The following is a 7,117-nucleotide window of genomic DNA, read 5'->3' as shown; positions in this document are numbered from 1 at the left end:
TCATAAAGTGTTTTCATTCTCTTTATGGACTCATTCAAGGCTTTAGCATCAGCGTTTAAGAGAAATAAGTGAAATAAATCCTAGCACTTTTAGTCAGAAGGCCCATCAAGTGGGTAGAAGAGACTTAATTCTAAGCAGCTGTGATCTCACTTGGAACAAAGGTATTTAAGATTTATGCACAATAGTTCTTGTGATAGAATATTTTTAACTCAGGAGAAGCTTGGAAGAGGCCTAGAGTTTTGATGAATGTGAAATCTCTGCTGAGAAGCCTTTCTAAAATAAATAAATAAATAATGAATGCAGACATTTTGGAGAATAAGGACTGAATTCATTGGGAAATGCTTCCGGCATGACTGCAACCTCATTGAAGTTACACAGCTTATACAATCAGAAGTCAAAATAATTGCAGTCTGAAAACTGAACTCTTGCTCATTTTCCATGTACACACACCCTTCCATATCTATTTGTTATGCAGAGACTTGTTTGCAGACTCATTTCACTGTATAATTTTCTTGGAATGAAAAGTACAAGCAGAAATGGTCAGAACTTTAGTGAGCAATTCTATTGTGTCTTGTATTTAGAGCTGATCACAATTCTGTGCATTAGGGTTCAGTCATTATCTTATGTTCTAGGAGTGTTTGTTAAAATCTATTTCTTTGATTTTCAAAGGAGATGACAGCTGTTTTCAATTTTTAAGCCTGCTTAAAAATTCAGGGAAAGTCAGGCATTAATATATATATATAATTTGGTTTTAACAAGATAATTCTATGTTCTTACTACTTGTAAACTATGTTTTAGCAGAACTAGATCTTGAGGCTGATTTAGATCTATTTTGTGGTATATTGCTTACAGATTGTTAATGTGGACAAACTAATATGAATTGTCAGTTTTGAACAGGATGGGTTATTCTATGGATACCAAATGAAAAGAGCTTTCTGTACCAGCAAAAGAAAGTTACCAAAGAGAGTTCCAGTCCTTTCCTGTGGCTTCAAATAGACTTATTCATTGCAGTGTTGCTTTGGCTTTAGTAACTAAGAAAAATAACTTGTGCAGAACTTGCTTATTTGTTTTATAAGACGTTATGTCAGTCTGTAGCATTAGAGAATACCACAGCTGTTGGAAAAACTGCTCTGGAAGGTATTACTTTCATATTGCTAAATCATAGTAATAACAAGAAAAAAAAGAAGATTAGCTCAATTTAGAAGCACATATATCCATAGATATTCTTTATTATATATGCAAATAGCAAGAATAAACCACCTAATTCTTCACATTATTTATAAAACCTCAGAATGAAATGCTTGGTAAAGCAAGAAGTAAATATAAGGAATGTGAAACCATTATAGATTCTTTCTTCATTAGCATGAGTTGTTTGAGGTTTAAGGGAGTCAAAGATCTAGCTAGTTTCCCACACAATGGAATTATTGATTCCTCGTACCTTAATCATTTGTTTAATCAAAATGACTCATTTCTAAAAATGGAACATTTTAGTAATGTCTTGTTGGGTCTCCTTCTGTCAAAGCTTTATATCTACTTGGTGACGAAAAGAATTTGTTCATGAATTGTAGTTTGGCAGCAATGCGACAGTTTAATTGGTCATGAAGAGAGCATGAGAAAGGTTAAATAATGTAAAAATGCTTGTTTACATTCAGACTGGTTTTTGTCAAGACTGACTTCTGTGGGATATATCTTTAAATCAAATATTATTTCCATATGCCAGAGAAAATGGATTTCAGTTCTTTCAAGCCAAAGAATTCCTGGAACTCTGTATAATGCAACCAGAATGATTGGACTTGCTGTTCACTACAAAGATCTATAGTTGAATACTGCAAATTCTTCAGTGCCTGAGTAGGCATTCAGTGAATTAACAAAGTTCTGTTTTATACAATAAAAATAAGGCTTTTTTCCCTCCCTAAATATTTTACAATAGACTTTTGTGAAAAGAGGATGCAAAATGCTCTCCATGGTTGAGCAGGGGAGTTCACATCCTTGCAGGGACCCTGTGGCTCACGTGATAACATTGGTTAGAATGTTGCTTTAATAAAATGGGATCAAATCAGATCTAGCAACAGCATAGAAAGAAAATCAGTTAAATCAGTGAAGACAAAAATACTACGTACAAAATTACAAAATTTCAGTACTGTGAAACTAGTAGGATTGAGTAAGGCTTAGGGCTTAATTTTTTTTATGGCCTGATGATCCCATTGCAGTTAGTAGGGCATGAGGTAAATGTTGTCCTTACAGCAGGGCTGAATGGCCTCTGGTACATCTGTCCCTAATCTGCTGCATGTGATTCAGGGTAGAAGGAGACAGAGATGTCTGTATGGATGCAGACTGTGATTGCATGGCTGAAGAACCATCTAGCTCAGTGCTGCACCTTGAAGAGTGGCCCAAACCATTGGCTAGATGAAGAGTATTGGCAGTAGGCAAATACAGATGTAATACTTCCCTCTCCTTTTCCCCCACCATCCATGCGTTTGCAGTAGTGGCTGTCTGTCTTTTGTAGGCTCTGCAGGAAGGATGATGCACTCTTTTTATCAAGGCATTTTGCTTAGGCCTTTTCTCTTAACTTCTCATATATACTACTTTCCTGTTATCCTAAACAAGTTAATCATCAAATACTACTAATAGAGCTAAGACTATTGTGAGTGTCTGTGTAATCAGATGCTTCATCTGTTTCTGTCTAATGGAAAAGCCGTGGGGATATCTCATGCTCAACCTGTGAAGTTCTCTACTTGGTGAAGAAGTTTGGCTTCCATCTCCTATCTCTGCCTCTTTAAATGGCAAAAAGAAGGCTTGTGTATGAGTGTGCTCTAACACTGCTGTGCATAGCTGCTGAGCAGATGAGGTGGCTGCTATTGCATCATTACATTACATGTCATGATCAAACAGTGCAGTGTTCTTAAAGCAGTCTTCCACACGCTTCCCCTAGCTGCAGGATATGTCCTCAGAACCTAAGTTCTTTAAAAGTGTTTAAACAGTCTGAAAGAAAGAGACACTTTGGGAAGAATTCATCATTCCTTCAAGTACAGTCAGAAAGCTGCTCTGTACTGTTTTGAAATACATGCAAGTCTTTGGAGATGATGACCTTGAAGGTGGTTTGTTGGTTTTTTGAAGTATTTTATTTGTTGTGTCTGTCTGGAACAAATGCAGGAAAAAACCTCACTAGGAAAAGTACTATTTATGACTGCTGCTTCTTCAGGAGCCACTTGCATTTGGACTCTGTTGGTGTTTGTATGCTCCGTGCTTTACCAAAACCATTCCTTCTGTGAAGAGTACGTATGTGTGTAGCTGCATTGGGGCAGTGGGCTTTTAGGGTTGTTGCAGTCCCAAACTCGTAATGCTAAGCCTATAGGAGTGGCTGCACACTCAAGGAGGTAGTGGCTTTGCTGCATAAATATTTTAGTCCCTGATCAAGATGTGTAATTCACTGTGGCAGTGTTTAAAACCAGTATGCTGTTACAAGGGAACTGTCTACCTGCATGATTTAGGGCCAAGTAGATGCACTGGGCTTTGAGATACTTGAAACAAAAGCAAAAAATATATTATTGCAGGATTACATTGCTGTTGCCTTTTGGAATTGACGTTAGCTTATATTGAGCATTGCTCTTGCCTGATAAGAGGATGTAAACCTTGTAAAAATGTAAGCTGCATTTTTTCAGTAACTTCCTTCCAAATCACTTTTCTCATTCTGTCCACATCAGAACTGATAAAACAGCATTAAAAAACAGCCAGTGTAAGTCAAAATGGAAAGAGTTAACAACATTCTGAGAGACTAATAGGAGAAAAACATCCATAAGTTCAGATCTTCAGACTATGATAGGCTTACACTTGTTAATTCAAGAAGTGCAGCTGGTTGTGAAGATGGGAACAATGTGTTCTGGTCGCACACAGAAGTGGCTGTAATGAAGTATTACAGGAACAAGTCGTGGATGTGTCATCTCAAACAAACTCTGAATCTACTCTCTGGGCATCTACAGTTCCTTGCTGCTTATTAGCTGTTCAGCTTAGCTACTTTTTTTTCCTACTCCTGAGTTGGAATTACAGCTGGCCTACAGCTACAGAAAAGGAAGAGGTGCATGAAAGCTTTTCCCCTTCTGGATGTGCAGGAACTAGGGAGCGCTGTCTCAGATTTTTTTTCTCTCTGCTTGTGGACTGACTGCAATAAAGGTGATAGAGAGCTTGAACTTGAAAGGACCAAGGAAGACTGAGTACATTCTGTGGAACTTAAACCATTTTCCCCTGTTTTAATTTCTTTGAAGTAACGCTTACGCTTTCCAAGTATTTCTTGTTATTCACAAGGAGTTGAAGTTTGGGGTTATCTGCCTCTCTGAGCTTTCTTTGTACTTTAATTCCAGCCACTTGGCCTGTTTTTAAAGGAGAAAGATAGGATTGGAACCTTGCAGGACTCCTGAGATCTAGGGCCTTGTTGTTCGGCCAGATAAGCACTGTGTTCTGTAAGGGGCCGGCGCTGCTCTCCTACTCACTGGGATCCCTCCAGGCATGGTAGGAACACTGGTCTGTTGGGGCTGCTGGACTCCCAACTTCTCCCTTCAGCAGCTTGAACGGACTGGCTGTCTTTCAGTGCCACTTATAGGAAAGCACTCCTGACTTGCTCGGGCGAATTTTTGTTATTTGATTATTATAGTCGTACTCTGTCATACTGTTGTTGTATCACACAGAATCCTTTCCAGTGGTCATTTGCATAAATTATAGGAAGTTTTAAGCATTTTTATTTTTAACAGCTAGAGACAATTTCCACCAAAATTTAAAGCAACCAACCAACCAACCAACCTCCCCCCCTCCAAAAAAAACCCAACGGAAAGTGAGTTAAACTTTTGCTAAGTGGAAATGTAGCCAAACCTCTTGTGCCTGCAGTGCCAGCAGTGGAAGCAGACATTTTAAGAGTGCTTATGGAACAGAACAGTTCCAGCACTGAAGGTACTGTAGGTATTTCTGTAATGGAATATAAATACGCAGTACTTAAGTTTAGCTTGTAAAGAAGGTACAAAGCAATCAACTGAAAATGTGACCGATCACTTCTAGTTGTTCTGAATCCTTTTAACTACTCCTTCAAGTGCTGCTGCTTATTTTGCTAATGGTACCAATTGCTCTGTGAAGAGAGCTGCCCTGACTCCATGAGCTCTGAAGTGGGCAGGATTCAGAGCGTTCTCTCTGTGCCTGACTTCTTTCTCAGTCCTGCTCTGCTTGAAGGCCTGACAGATTTGCAAAAGTAGATTCTGTGCATAGGATGCATTGTTTGTGCAAGAAGATGGATTTTCAGAAAGTGTGTTCTACTGCTACATTCTTGCATGTATCTGTCAAAGTTATGGGGAATTTCATGACCCATCAGTTTCTCTTAAAATGCTGTGATACCTTTTAGTTTTTTTCTCTTCTTTCCTTTCCCTTTCCTTCCCTTCTCTAATTCTACTCTCTCCCCCTTTTCTCCCTTTTTTCTTTTTGCATTCTTTTGGCAAATAGAAGTAGATTTTTTGAAGTGGTCTATGAGAAATAATAGTATTGTAAACCATAAAGGATGTGAATGAAGCTAAGTTAAAGCTAAGTAGAATTTCAGGTTGGAAATTCTGCTTTAAAATAATTCTGACTGAGTTGAAATACATTGTTCTAAGCTTCTGTATTACCTTGTAATTACCTTGTGCACCTTGTAAGGCCTGAAGCCAGTTTTGTGGAATCACAGCCTCGTGCTATGCAGCACTGCAGTTGTTGCGGTTGTCTGCAGAAGGAGCTGCTAGCAAAAGCAAAACAGTTGTGTGTGGTCATGGACCAAACAACTGTAATTACTCTTTGGCTTTGGGCTCTGTGGGACTCCATTGTGTGACTCAGAATATTTCCCAAATGCCGTGATCTTTAAAATTATTTGGGGCCTTAAAGTTTTGTGAGGTAAGTATGCTTAATCTGTGTCCTTTCTAATAAACCGTGAAATGCAGACAAAGCAGAAATTATCATAGACTGCAAAGGTCAGACTTCTGAATCATCTGTGATTATGTTGAGGCTCTACAGTGAAACATTAATGCTTCCGTTACGTGTCTGTTCACTGCTGGTGTCTGCACACCGATACATACATTGCTTTCGTTGTGAAGTGCAGGATGTGAATTCAGGGCCCTGGGTCAGTGTCAGTAGTGCTGCTTGGTGAGGCAAAAAGTCAATGTTGCATCTTGTAGAGCCGATGTGTTTTTAAGAAGAAGAAAAATAAATAAATAAAGAGGGCACGCTTGTAAGAAATAGGATTTTATTGATGTAAACTAGTTTATGTAGAAACAGTGCAAAACTTTCCAAGTGCCAGTGCAAAAATAACCATAACTAAGTGCTAATAAAGGTGGGGAATCAAAGAAACAGCTGGAAGAGCTGAATGTTTGGGGCATTCTTGTTTCTGATGTGATTTCTCTTTATGTACCTTCAGGAGAAAAAAAAATAAATTCAATAAAGGACAAGTAATAAAAAAGAGCATTGGGATTTACGAAGTGCTTCTGAGGGGAAAGAAGGAAAACAAAGAGAGAACTTTTTTTTTTAGAGCTGTCTATCATTGTTGACATAAAGACCCAAATCTTGATTTAGAAGTAGGAACAGAAGTGGGCACTGGATGCACTTTCATATCATGGTGACAAAAGCTAAGAAGGAATGGCAAGCTACCAATATTTCTAAACTGTTTTGCTGTGATGTCCATTGTAGTGTTTTTAGAACGTCCCACAGATCTGCCAGTATACTGGAAAATATAATGGTAGTAAATGAGTAGAAAACAAAACAAACTGTGTTGCTGTGCCAGTTTTTTTTATTTATCCTGAAATTAAGTCCATGTTTTTTTTTTTGTTTTTTTTTTTGTTTTTTAACTGTAAGTGCTGGTTCCGAATGACAACTGATAGCTGTGCTAGGCTCTCTGGTTCCTCTTCTATGGAAGCTCTGCATTAGCATAATACGTGCTAAAAGGCCCTCTGGTAGAAAAACTGTACAGCAGAAAGGTTGGCGGTCAGCTGCCCAAATCTGCTGTTCCATTGCCTGCCATGGAAAATGTACCTCTCAGTGCCATGTGTGACTGCAATGGAGGATACTGTTAGAGCCGATGGTTGCTGCCAGCCTCTTCCTGACAAGGAGACCTCTG

This window comes from Tetrao urogallus (genome assembly GCF_951394365.1).
Source record: "Tetrao urogallus genome assembly, chromosome: 11".
Lineage (NCBI taxonomy): Eukaryota > Metazoa > Chordata > Aves > Galliformes > Phasianidae > Tetrao > Tetrao urogallus.
The sequence above is the reverse complement of the archived record's forward strand: the minus strand, read 5'-3'. Positions refer to the sequence as shown.